At 40.0% G+C, this 14,428-nt stretch overlaps 1 protein-coding gene across 13 annotated transcripts in view; it reads right to left on the bottom strand.

Annotated features, from left to right (window-relative positions):
- LOC132655634 (bcl-2-binding component 3, isoforms 3/4-like) overlaps positions 1-14,428 on the bottom strand; it is a 46,582-nt gene that overhangs the window by 25,112 nt on the left and 7,042 nt on the right. For 9 of the 13 annotated variants that reach the window (XR_009593462.1, XR_009593439.1, XR_009593445.1 and 6 more), the window contains 3 exons: positions 10,081-13,471; positions 9,323-9,514; positions 4,473-4,581 (listed from right to left, as the gene is read on the bottom strand). The exons of 1 other annotated variant lie outside the window; for it this stretch is intronic. The gene's annotated coding sequence lies outside the window, so the exon portion shown is untranslated. The remainder of the gene's footprint in view (positions 1-4,472; positions 4,582-9,322; positions 9,515-10,080; positions 13,472-14,428) is intronic. 3 more of the 13 variants (XR_009593461.1, XR_009593474.1, XR_009593457.1) reach the window with 2 other exon arrangements.

Below are 14,428 nucleotides of genomic sequence, written 5' to 3'. Positions count from 1 at the left end.
TTTCCACATGGCCTCCTCCAGAACTCCAGCAGGCACCAGAAACTACCAGCTAATGCCAGAGACAACCAGATGGCTAAAGGCCAGCATAAAAGTACAATCAACAAAACCCAAAGCAATGTGGCATCTCCAACACCCAGTTATCCCATGGCAAGCAGTCCTAGATACCCTAACATAACTGAAACACAAGAAAATGATCATAAATCTATGCTTATGAAGATGATAATGGAGGAAATGAATAAAATGAATAAAGAAATACCAGAAGATACAGTCAAACAGATTGAGGCCTGTAGAGAGGAAATGAATAAATCACTCAAAGAAATATAGGAAAACACAAATAAGAAGGTGAAGAAATTGAAAAAAAAAATCATTTAAAGAAATGTAGTAAACCACAAACAAGTGACATAATTGAACAAACCATTTAAAGAAATGTAGGAAAACAGAAACAAACAGGTGAAGGAAATCAATAAACCAGTTCAAGATCTGAAGATGGAAATAGAAACAATAAAGAAAGCACAAACTGGGGAAATCCTTAAGAGAGAGAACTTATAGAAAAAAAGAAGAACTGCAGAAGTAAGCATCACCAACAGAATACAAGAGATGGAGAAAAGAATCTCAGGTGCAGAAGACACAATGGAAGAAATCGATGCATCCATCAAAGAAAATGTTAAATCTAAAAAATTTCTGACACAAAACACCCAAGGAATCAAAGACACCATGAAAAAAAAAATCTAAGAATAATAGAAATAGAGGAAAGAGAATATTCCCAGTACCAAGGCCCAGAAAATATTTTCAACAAAATCATAGAAGAAAAATTTCCCAGTCTAAAAAAAGAGATGCTTATAAGCATACAAGAGGCCTACAGAACACCAAATAGATTAGACCAGAAAAGAAAATCCTCCAGCCACATAATAATCAAAACAATAAATGTACAGAACAATGAAAAATAGTAAAAGCTGCAAGGGGAAAAGGCTAAGTAACCGATAATGAGAAACCTATCAGAATCACACTTGACTCTTCAGCATAGACCATAAAAGCCAGAAGGGCCAGGGCAGACATCTTGCAAACCCTAAGAGACCATAGGTGCCAGTCCAGACTACTATACCCAGCAAAACTTTCAATTACCATAGATGGAGAAAACAAGGTATTTCTAATTTAAACACTATCTATGTACAAAACAGCCCTACAGAAGATACTAGAAGGAAAATTCCCACCTGAAGATGTTAACTACACCCCCAAAAATACAGTATATAAATAACCTCGCTACAGCAAAACCAAAAGTAGACAAGCACACAACACACTACCACAACCAACATCAAAATAAAAGGACCTAACAGTCACTGGTCATTAATCTCTCTCAACATCAACGGAGTCAACTCTCCAATAAAAACACACAGACTGATAGAATGGATATGTAAACAGGATCCATCATTCTGCTGCATACAAGAAACACACTTGAACCACAAAGATAGGGATTACCTGAGAGTAAAGGGCTGGAAAAATGTTTTCCAAGCAAACAGACCCAAGAAGCAAGCTGGAGTACCCATTTTAATATCTAATAAAATAGACTTTCAACCAAAATTAATCAAAAGAGATGAGGAAGTTCATTTCATACTCATCAAAGAAAAATCCCACCAAGATGACATCTTTATTTTGAACATCTATGCACTGTTGTTGTAAATAAAATGGGTTTGGGCTATATAATGTTTATTATTTGGCCTATAATTATTATGGGGTTATTATTTAACCTGCTATCACAATTAATAAGACACAGACACCTGTTTGATTTTATATTTGCCTTATTTACCTTGGTCTGGGCAGATCTTTTCACCTAAGCTATCTCAGTAACCTTGCCATCCATCTTCCAGCCCAAATCCAATACCAAGAGCAGAAAATCTGAAGAACAGGAGAATCACAGGAAAAAGACAAACAGACAGGAAGAGAAGAAGAAGGAAGACTCCACAATGGGTTAGCAAGGAGAAGAAAAAAAAAAAACACATGGGAGAAAGAACTCCAATAATGGTGTGGAAAGGCCCAGATGAAGAATACAAGCAAGAATTTATAAGACTATGGATGGAAGATAGCCCAGATGAGGATGGTTAAAGAGGATGACATTGGGTGGGAGCTGGGAGGTGGATGGTGAGATTATTGAAATAGCATAGATGGAATTATCTGCCCAGCCCAAGGTGTTTTAAGGCAATTATAAAAGCTAGCAAGTGTCTGTGTTTTATTTGATTGTGATAGTAGGTTAAATAATGACAGCAAGACAACTATAGGGCTAATAAATAACATTATATAGCTCAATACCATTTATTGCCAACAACAATGCCCCAAATACAAGGACACCCACATTTGTAAAAGAAACATTACTAAAGCTTAAATCGTATGTTGATTCCCACTCATTAACAGTTCAACACCCCCCTCTCACCAAAGGACAGGTCAACCAAACAGAAATTAACAGAGAAAATAATGACATTAACAGATATCATGAATCAAATGGAACCTAACAGACATCTACAGAAATTTTCACTCAAACACAAATGAATATACCTTTTCTCAGCACTTTACCTTCTCCAAAACTGACCATTTATTAGGTCACAAAGCAAGCCTCATCAGATAGAAGATCGAAATAATCCCTTGTATCCTATCAGACCACCATGGACTAAAGCTGGACCTCAACAACAACAGATATAACAAAAGCCTACACGCACATGGAAACTGAACAACTCTCTACTCAATGAAAACTAGGTCAGAAAAGAAAGAAAGAAAGAAAGAAAGAAAGAAAGAAAGAAAGAAAGAAAGAAAGAAAGAGAAAAGAAAAGAAAGAACTCCCTAAAATTCAATGAAAATGAAGGCACAACGTACCCAAACTCCCAAACTTATAGGACACAAAGCAGTGCTAAAAGGAAAATTCATAGTACTAAATGTCTTCAAAAAGAGATTGGAGACATCTCATAGAAGCACCTTAATGCCTAAAAGCACTAATATATATATATATATATATATATGCGCAACCAAGAGTAGATAGCTGGAAACTCAGGGCTGAGATCAATAAATTAGGAACAATTAGAACAATTCAAAGAATCAACAAAACCAAGAGCTGATTCTTTGAGAAAAATCAACAATATAGACAAACCCTTAGCCAAAGTAACTAAAAGGCAGTGACACACTATCCAAATCAATAAAATCAGAAATGAAAAGGGAGATATGACAACAGACATTGAGGAAATAAACACTTTTCTTTTTAATTTATTTTTTATTAATTACAGTTTATTCACCTTGTATCCCATCTGTAACCCCCTCCCTCATCCTCTCCCAGTTCCACCCTTCCTCCCTTATCTCCTCCCATGTCCCTCCCTAAATCCACTGATAGGGGAAGTCCTCCTCTCCTTCCCTCTGACCGTAGCCTATCAGGTCTCATCAGGACTGGCTGTATTGTTTTTCTCTGTGGCCTGGTAAGGCTGTTCCCCTATCAGGGGTTGGTGATCAAAGAGGCAGCCATAGAGTTCATGTCATTGACAGTTCCTGCTCCCATTACTAGGGAACCCACTTGGACACTGAGCTGCCATGGGCTACATTTGTGCAGGGGTTCTAGGGGTTCTAGGTTATCTACATGCATGGTCTTTGGTTGGAGTATCAGTCTCAGAAAAGACCACTGTGCCCAGAATTTTTGGCTCTGTTGCCCTCCTTGCGGAGTTCCTGTCCTCTCCAGGTCTTTCTATCCCCCTGCCCCTGCTTCTTTCATAAGATTCCCTGCACTCTGCCCAAAGTATGGCTATGAGTCTCAGCATCTCCTTTGATACCCTGCTGGGTAGAGTCTTTCAGAGGCCCTCTGTGGTAGGCCCCTGTCCTGTTCCCTGTTCTCTCCCTCTTTCGATGTCCATCCCCTTTGCCTTTCTGCATGAGGATTGATCATCTTACCCAGGGTTCTCCTCCTTGCTTAGCTTCTTTAGGTGTACAGAATTTACTATGATTATCCTATATTATATGTCTAATATCCACTTATAATTGAGTATATACCATATGTGTCTTTCTGCTTCTGGGATAACTCACTCAGGATGATCTTTTCTAATTCCTACCGTTTGCCTGCAAATTTCATGATAGATTCCACTTACCAAAGTTGAATCAAGATTAGATAAATAAATTAAATAGTCCTATATTCCCTAAGGAAATAAAAGCAATCATCGAGTCTCCTAACCAAAAAAAAAAAAAAAATTCCAGGCCCAGATGGTGTCACTATAGAATTCTACCAGCCCTTAAAAGAAGAGTTACTAGCAATACTCTTCAAACTATTATACAAAATAGAAACAGAATGAACATTACCAAACCCATTCTTTGAGGCCACAGTCATGTTGATACCTAAACCACACAAAGACCCAATAAAAGAAGAGAATTTCAGACAAATTTTTCTTATGAATATTGATGCAAAAAACAAAACAAAACAACAACAACAAAAAACTCAACAAGATACTCACAAACTGAATCCAAGAACACATTCACCATGACCGAGTAGGCTTCATCCCAGGCATTCAGGGGTGGTTCAATATACAGAAATCCATCAATGTAATTCAACATATAAACAAACTGAAAGAAAAAAAATGTAATTATGTCCCTAGATGCCAAAAAAATTTTTGACAAAATCCAACATCCATTCATATTTTAAGTCTTGGAGAGATCAGGGATACAAGGCACATTCTTAAACATAGTAAAGGCAATATACAGCAAGCCTACAACCAACGTCAAACTAAACAGAGAGAAACTTAAATAAATTCCACTGAAGTCAGGGACAAGATAAGGCTGCTCTCTCTCTCTCTCTCCATATCTCTTCAATATAGTACTTAAAATCCTAGCTAGAGTAATAAGACAATAAAAGAGATCAAAGGAATCCAAATTGGAAAGGAAGAAATCAAAGTATCACTATTCACAGATGAAATGATAGTATACATAAGTGACCCCAAAAATTCTACCAGAGAACTCCTATAGCTGATAAACACCTTCAACAAAGTGGCTGGATACAAAATTAACTAAAAATAATCAGTATCCCTCCTGTACACAAAAGAAAAATGGGCTGAGAAAGAAATTAGGGAATCAATATTCTTCACAACAGCCACAAAAAATATAAAATATATTGATGTAACTCTAATCAAGCAAGGGAAAGACTTATATGGAAAATCTTCAAGACTCTGAAGATGGAAATATCTCCCATGCTCATGGATCGGTAGGATCAACATAGCAAAAATGGCCATTTTACCAAAAGCAATCGACAAATTCAATGCAATCCCTATCAAAATACCAACACATTTCTTTACAGACCTTGAAAGCACAATTTTCAACTTCATATGGAAAAACAGAAAGTCCAGAATAGCTAAAACAATCCTTTATAATAAAAGAGCTTCTGGAGGCATCTCTATCCCCGATCTCAAGCTGTACTACAGAGCAGTATACGGCATGGTATTGGCATAGAAAGAGAATTGAAGATCCAGAAATAAATCCACACACCTATGGATACTTGTTTGACAAAGGAGGCAAAACCATACAATGGGAAAAGACAGCATCTTCAATGAACAGTGCTGGTCTAACTGGAGGTCTACATGGAGAAACATGTAAAAAGATCGATATTTATCACCCTGCACAAAACTAAAGTCCAAGTGGATCAAAGACCTCAACATAAAACCAGACACACTAAATCTGTTAGAAGAAAAATTGGGGAAGAGCCTTGAATTCATTGGCGCAGGAGACAACTTCCTGAACAGAACACCAACAATTCAGACTCTAAGATCAACAATTAATAAATGGAACCTCCTGAAACTGAAAAGCTTCTATAAAGCAAAGGACACTGTTAATAGAACAAAACAACACCTTACAGACTTTGAAAAGATCTTCACCAACCCTACATCCAACAAAGGGTTACCATCCATAATATATAAAGAACTCAAGAAATTCAAAACCAATAAACCAAATAATCCAATTAAAAATGGGGTACAGAGCTAAACAGACAATTCCCAACTGAGGAATATCAAATGGCCAAGAAGCACTTAAAGAAATGCTCAATGTCCTTAGTCATCAGGGAAATGCAAATCAAAAGGACTCTGATATTCCATCTTACATCTATCAGAACGACTAAGATCAAAAACTCAAGTGAAAACTCAACACATGGTGAAGAGGATGTAGAGAAAAGGGAACCCTCCTCCATTGATGAAGGGGGTGCAAACTTGTGCAACCACTTTGGAAATCAGTCTGGTGTTTTTTCAGAAAAACTGGGAACAGCTCTACCTCAAGACCCAGCTATACCATCTTGGGCACATACCCAAAAGATGTTCCACTATACAACAAGGCTACTTGCTCAACTATGTTTATAGTGGCTTTATTCATAATAGCCAGAAACTGGAAATAACTCAGATGTTCCTCAACCTAAGAATGGATAAAAGAAACTGTGGTACATCTACACAATGGGATATTATTCAGCTACTAAAAACAAGGAAATCATGAAGATTTCAGGCAACTAGATGAACCTGGAAAAGATCATCCTGAATGAGGTAACCAGAAAGACATGTATAGTATATACTTACTTATAAGAGGATGTTAGCCATACAATACAGGATAACCATACTACAATCCACAGACCTAAGGACCCCAAGTAACAATGAAGACTCTAGGGAGGAGGCTTAATTCTCATTCAAAAGAGAAAATAGAATAGACACTGGAAGTGGTTGAAGAGAAGGAACAAGAAGGGAGCCTTCCGTAGATGTCCTCTGAAAAACTTCCCAGCAGGGATCAAAGTAGGTGCTGAGACTTACAGCCAAACTTTGGGCAGAGCGCAGGGAGTCTTATGGAAAAGTGGTGGGACAGAAATACCTGGAGTGGACAGGAACTCCACTAGAAGACCAACAAAGCCAAAAAATCTGGGCCCAGGAGGGCCTGTGTAGACTTATGCACCAAGCAAGGACCATACATGGGGAGGAACCAGACCCCTGTTCAGATGTAGAAGACAGGTAGCTCAGCCTCTATGTAGATCTCCCAGTAAGAGGACCAGGGGCTGTCTTTGACATGAACTCTGTTGTCTGCTCTTTGATCACTTTCTCTGGGTGAGGTGGACTTGCCAGGCCACAGAGGAAGAGAATGCAGGCAGTCCTGAGGAGACTTGATAGTCTGGGGTCAGTTGGTAACAGAGGAGGGCTCCCTCTTTCTGTGCTTTAGGGGACATGGATAATGGAAAAGAGGGAGGGAGGGAGGATAGAACTGGGAGCTGGCTATGATCAGGATGTAATATGAATAAATTAATAAATTAAAAATTATGAATATTAAGAATATTAAAATAATATTATTTGTATTTATAATTTAACTATTTTATTATTATTACTAGCCTGACCTTGTCATTTGGGTAACATTTAAATCTACTTATAGGGGCTTGGAGCGAAGGCTCAGTAGTTTAAGAGCATTCATTCCTTTTCTAAAATTCAGTTCCTGTACCCATACCTGGCTGCAGCCCACAACTGCCTGCTAATTCTAGTTCCAGGGGATCCAACGCTCTCTCCTGGTCTCTGTGGGCATCCACATACACTCACAGAGTCAACCCCACCTGATTGTAAACAAAACTAAAAATAAACAAGTCCTGGAAAAGATGTGCTTCCAGGAGACTTGGCTATTGTTTATTTAACTGGGTGCTCTCACAACACTGGGCATTGATCTTAGGGGTTTGTGTTCAACGCTTCTGAGCTATATTTCCAGCACTGGGAGACTTTGTTTTCTTCAATGTGTACTTCTAAATTTACGAAATGAACAAAGAGTAATTAATTTGTTAAGCCCCACCACAGAGTATGGAAGGGTAAATTATCCCCAGACAATGATGGCTGTGTGTCTTTTCGAAACAGGTCTCATTCCCCACTGCTTCTTTAGGGAAGTATTTCTGTGAGGACCAACCAAAGACAGAGAAGGCATCTGGCATGGCCGTGAGCAGGTCATGTTCATTATCATTCAGTCTTCTCTTGAAAGAGAATGTTTCCTGTCTGCTGACACATGCCTCTTCCTTCTCTACGTGGTTCCCACACTATGGAACTCACTGGGCTCTGGCTCCATTCAACTTACTGTCAGCCCTGTACTCTCCTTATCTCCCACACTAGACATTGTTGGCATTCCCCAAGGCCAGTCTCTCCCCTCTGCTTTGGCTTCATCTTGCCTCTCAGACACTGGAGATTTTCCAACCATACCTGAAACCTGGACTTTCCCCTCAGGTCGCTGACCTGATTTTTCAACTGCTAACTGCATGTTTTACTTCTACCCCAAGCTCCACATGTTCAGTATTAAACAGTTCACAGGCTGTTAATGATCAACAGGCTCCTGCTGGCTTCGCCTGCCTCTTCCACCCTGTCTCCACTCTGTATCTATTCCATCACATTGTTCTATCAATGTTTTTTTTTTCTCCTGTTCTCATCAAATGACTTATTGACTCACCCCCAAATATACCTTGCACTTTCCCACTGCAAGTATCATCATGCCCAGTTTCACCAATCAAGACTGCTTTCTTGCATACTCTGTTGAAATATTGCAACAAGCCAGCCTCCATCTTATGAGCTTCATTCCCATTCATGCTTCCTCTCTGAATTCTCCTATCAAGAGCTGGCCTACTCTACCAGAAGGATCAAATATCTTTTCTTTTGAAACAAAATGATCATATCCCCCTTTTTATTTGAAGTGTTTTATTTAAATTTTTTTTTTTATCATTTAGCTTCTTTTACTTGCATGGCTGGTGATACTGCCAATGAGATGTTAATTCCTCGAAGATAGGAACCATGTCTTAAAACAGCATTGTACTGTGTACATGTGCTGAACAGACTAGATGCTCCAGAATACTAGCTGGTTTGTTTGTTCTGCGTTCACCCAGTGGTCGAAATGCAGTGCACATTTCTCTTTTCTTCTAATACATCACTCATAAGGTATTTCCTTCAGAGTAATTGAAAAGAGTATAAGAACAGGACTGAAACGTGAAAGAGGGTTGGAAAGATGGCTCAGTGTCTTGTCTTGTTAGTCTTGACAACCTGAGTTTCAGTCCCAGGACCTACTTAGCGAAAGAGAAGATTGACTTATGCAAGTGGTCCTCCGACCTCCATGTCTGAACCTTGGCACGACTCCAAATAAATAAATGAGTATAACAAAAAATTGAAAAAGAAACATGAAAGAAAACATTCTGATAGATGTGCTTGCAAAAATTTTTCTCTTAGTACTACTGTAAGGTATATTTAAAGCCTGGAGATGTGTGATTTATGTTTTCCATTTCTTGATTAGACAGTATTGTATAACAGACAGCCACATCTCAGTGGTTACTTACTGTGCACACAAATAGGTAGTTGGCTGGGAAATTCTATGGTTCTGATTTGGTCTTGGTGGGCTCATCTATGCACCTGCTGGCTGAACTCACTCAGTGTCTGAGCCTTGGAATAAACAGCCCAGCTGACTCAAGCTGTCCCCGCGTGAACTCCAATAGTCCAATAGGCCAGCCCCACGGTCATTTCTCTCCCTTCTAAAACAATCACAAGAGTAGTCAGTAGGTAGGGGTTGTGGAAACAATCCCCATCTCTTGTTGGGCCCTACAGCAGATGTGGAGGCAGAAAATCCTGATGTCTTTGCCGTTGATTTCCTCAGAGTTAGATCTATTTCACAGACCAGCACTGTTTACAGATGTACAGTGCTGTAGGATTTCTTTGCCTACTTGGAGTTACTTTTCACCAATTGGCAAACAGATATGATGAAAACTGAGTAAAATAACATATACACAAAGCAAGGGACATCACTGGCAAGTCAGTATTAATATTAATAAATACCTCACAAATCTCCCTTTAAAGGGGTGTTCTTTCTTTTTTTTTTTTGGTTTTATTTTTTATTTTTTTATTTTTTTTTCAATGCAGTTTATTCAGGAACCTTGAACAATCCTCGGACCCTGGGGAAAGCCAGCCCACTTTAAATAGCCTCTGGGTAGCCAACCTCAGCATGCCACGTGGGCAATGCAGATAGGTCCACATACATGGAAGCAAGCCAGATCCTCGGCCTTAGCCAAATGTGGAGTTGTTCATGACAGAGAGCACTCACCATCGGGAAGGTGGAAGGCGGAAACCAGCTCCATCTTTCAGGCGCGGCATTATGCAGCTCTCTACAGTTCCCCCTTTTTGTTTTAGACGCATCAGGCAAGAGTAGAGGTCTGATCTCTGATATTAGAAATAAATTGGGACTTTGTACTGATGTTCATTTAGGTGTCATCCACCCAAAGAGCATCAGACCCGTCTGATACCTTTTTCTCAGAGGCGGGACCTGGGGCATCAACCCGCATGCAATCAGACATGCTCTTCTCTGGGTCGAAAGCGGCTGACCCTGAGTGTGCAGTGCTTAGCCTCGCATCCTGAGTGTAACATTTTGGCTTTTTATGGTAGCCAACCTTAATGCTAAGGAAAGTAAATAACTTTATTTAAATAAAATATGAGAAAACCAAAATGCTAAAACAAAACACATACGTGGAGAAAAGAATAAATGACATATTGGATCATTTTGATCATACTAATGGGAAAGCGAAGCCCAATGCCATTGACTCTAGTATTGATACAAAGCCTGAGTGTAGATCTAGTGAGATCAAGAAAAATAGGTTTGAAAGTCCATGGGTCAAGCCTTGGGGAATTGGCCCCATTATTTCCACATTTTATTTGGGACAATATTCTAATATTCTAATTTCACTAACAAAGAAATAGGTGAGGAGTAGGCCTGTCAGAGCTCTGCAAGGGGTTGTTGATGTTTCGAGTAGTTTCCTCACAGACACTAGTTGAATGAATGAATCTACCTAAGAAACATCAGAGGCCATCAGGAGAAGTGACACATAACTAGAATTTACTTGTTGCACAACTTGCTCTGTAGAGATTAATTAAATTCATACTCTGTGACCCACAACCAAACATTCAGTGGAGAGAGAGCCCAAATTGGAGATCTCCATCAGGTCCTTCCCCTCATAGCCTGGGAAACCCATGGAAGAGGGGAAGGAAAAATTGTAGGAGCCAGAGAGGTTGAGGACACCAGGAGATCATGGTCCACAGAATCAACTAAACAGGGCTCCCAGGGGTTCTTAGAGAATGAAACAGCAACCAGAGAGCTGATATGGGTCTGTGCTTGGTTCTCTCAAATATGCTATGGTCGTTAGCTTGCATTTTTTGTGGAACTCCTAACTGTGTGTGGGAAGGTCTCGCTTACTCTTTTGCCTGCTGTTGGGACCCTTTTCCTCCTATTAGGCTGCATCGCCCAGCTCTGATATGTGGCTGTCTGGTTTTATTGCAACCTGTTAGGTCATGTTTGGCTGATATCCCTGGAAGGCCTGCTCTTTTCTGAAGGGAGACTAAGGAGGAGTGGATCTGGGTGAGAGGAGAGGTGTGTGATGGGAGGAGGGCACTGGGAGGGCTATAGGGGAAACTGCAGTCGGGATGTATTATATGAGGGAAGAGTGAGAAGAAATCACACCCCCTCGGCATCTGAGGAACAGTGAACAGGACAGAGGAACTGTTTCCCATCAAGTATTGTATGCTGTAGGTGTTCAAAGGAGGAATGTTTGTGTTTATTCTTAGCTAAAATGTATTTAGTTCTAGCTTCGGTTACTGTGCCAGGTACTTCACAGTTATATTTGTCCTTCAACTTCCACAACAGTCTTATGGGGAAGATAAATTAGTGAAGAAACTAAAAGTTAAAGTTGACATGCAGCTTGTCCAAGGTCACCCAGCAGACAAACAGTGGATCTGGGCCTTGAACTCAGATCTGTCTGATATCTATGCCTGCTTCCTTAATTATTATGCTAGACTTGGGGTAGTACAGGCTTTGTGGAAACTTAGGAGGCTTATTTTTAATATCAGCTTATTATTATTATTATTTTACTATTTATTTTGAAAATTTGAAACAAAAAGTTGAAAGCATTACACTGTGAGTGTCTATAGGTTGGTATTTGGATTCTAAATTGTTGTCTTACTGAATGTGATTTATTTTCTAACTGCCTGTCCATTCCCTTCTCTAACAATTAATCATCTTTTTTTTTTCCTTCTGATGGTTTGCAAAGGAAGTTGCAGGCACCAACCGAAGTTGAGATCTGAACTGTACCATGAAGAATCCTGTCAGATATCTACAAGCAAGACGGTTGAGGGAGGAAGGGCCAGTCCCTAGACATTCTCAAGAATGTGGTGATCTTATAGGACAAGAAAGGTTATAACAGGACTAAGGACAAAGCTCAGTGGTGCACCATGGAAGGCTCTGTGTTCAGTCAAAGAAAGAAGAGAGAGGGAGAGGGAGAGGGAGGAGGGAAGCTTTGATAAAATGGTGACATCAGGAGCATGGTCTTGAAGGGTGAGTGGAACACATTTTGCTAACTGGCAAATGAAGGTCATCTGGATTCAGAAAATTGGGTCCATGAGATGGCCTGTGAGATGGATTACATAACTGTAATCCTAGCACTCAGGAGGATGGGGCAGGAGTATTATCAGAGTAAGGCTATCTATATAATGAGATCCTATCCCAAAAGGGAAAGAGAGAGAGCAACAGAGACAGAAAGAGACATAGAGACAGAGACAGAAAGAGAGACAGAGAGAAACAGAGGCACACAGAGAGAGACAGAGAGAGGGAGAGGATGAAATAAGAGGAGCAACAGGAGAAAAGTTTCTGGTAGAAGGGATGCTGGAAACAAGCCGTGTTGAGAAGGCTGGTCGTACAAGTTGAGCAGTGAGAGAAGAACAGCTGAGGTAAAGGGGAGGAAGCCATTCTAGTGACCCCCGAGGAGCTGTGACACCGGACAGGGAAATAAAACTGCTAAAATAGGCCCTCATTTCTTTTCCAGTGAGAAAATGCTCCAACAAAAGTAACTTAAGAAAGACATGGTTTGTTTTAGCTCACAGTTCCTGGAGGGACACAGTCCATCATGCCTGGGAAGGCGTGGCAGCAGGCACAAAGGGAATGGAGGCAGGAGCAGGAAGCTAGTGGTAGCGTTGGGTCAACACTCTGGCAGCTGAGGGTGAACAGGAAATGGGGGTGGCCTATGAAACTTGAAGGCCCATTCCCAGTGATCCAAACTTTCTCAAAAAGCACCACCGGGTGGGACCAAGTCTTCCAGTGGGCCTTACTGAAGGACATTTCACATTCAATTCACAGCCAAGACGATATAAGGCATTTCTTTTAGTGTTGTTTGAATTCCAACAGTATATTTATATAATGTCAAATTCGGGACAACATACTTTACTTTCCCCTTAGAGATGTCCATGAGATATCCAGCTATAATTTTTAGAGAACACCTTTCTTTGATGGGTCTTCACAGATGAGTAGGCATCCACATTCGGCAGCTGGTAGCTCTGGGTAAGAACTGCATCTGCCACGATTCGTCTATTCATCACCTCAAGCAATGTGTGGAGTACCCTGATAGTAAGATTCCGTGGCTCCTCCCAGGCTTCCTCTGACCTTGTGGGGGTGTCTGGCAGTACCAAAGACAGTTTTGGTCGTTATGAATAGGAAGCTTTCTATTGGAATCTAATGGTTAAAGACCAGGTACACTGTTGAACATTCTATGAGGCACAGGGCATCTTAACAGTCTTAACAGACTGTTAAGACTAAACATCCACAGTGCCAGTAGTTAGAGTCTCACTTTAATACAGAGGAGGGAAAGGTTTTTCCTTTTTCTTTTTTGTGTTACTGATTATCTCATTTCATAGATGAGAAATCTGAAGGATGTGGGTTAAGATATTTCTTGTTACATGACAGAAACAGATTTATCCCAAAGTTAACATTTTTTTTCCCATTATACCGTGACTCCACGAAGAATATAAGTAGATGAAGTAGTTCCATAGTTTCTAGTTCTGGTAAAGGATTTTAGTGTCAGAGACCTATACAGACAGCAGTGATGGCCAGGGACAACCTGAGAGCTGTTAGTAAGCTAAGGGACAATTGCAGTCATCGGGACTTTAAAACTGGATGTGTTAGAGTGGGGAGACTGCAAGCGAAAATATCTAGGAAGTGTCAGGTGACAAGAGCCGGAGTTCAGAGGGAGGTCAGGACTGGAAATGCCATGCTGTTGACAGCAAGAAGGGGCCTGGGATGTGGTAAGAAAGAAGCTCAGGGGAGCAGAAACTGAGTTCTAGGAAAACACTCGCGAGAATAGAAGTGAAGACTCAAAAAAGAATTAAAGAATACAATAAAGAGAATGGGATCTGGAAAATGTCCAAGAGTTATCATGATATTATTTTTAAAGCCAGATGAATAGGAATTTGAGAATATAATATTCAAAAACGTGTTTCTTAGAGTCCAGAGATGAATTTCACTTTTCCCCTTACCAATTTCAGTTCCATGTAATTGATGGCACATATTTTTTTTTCATTATAGGTATGGTGTTTATAGTTATCCTTAACACATTTATTAGCCTTGAAATAACATT

The sequence above is a fragment of the Meriones unguiculatus genome, chromosome 1 (genome assembly GCF_030254825.1).
Source record: "Meriones unguiculatus strain TT.TT164.6M chromosome 1, Bangor_MerUng_6.1, whole genome shotgun sequence".
NCBI classification, from domain to species: Eukaryota; Metazoa; Chordata; class Mammalia; order Rodentia; family Muridae; genus Meriones; species Meriones unguiculatus.
Note: the sequence above shows the minus strand (reverse complement) of the source record. Positions and strands in the feature narration are given on the sequence as shown.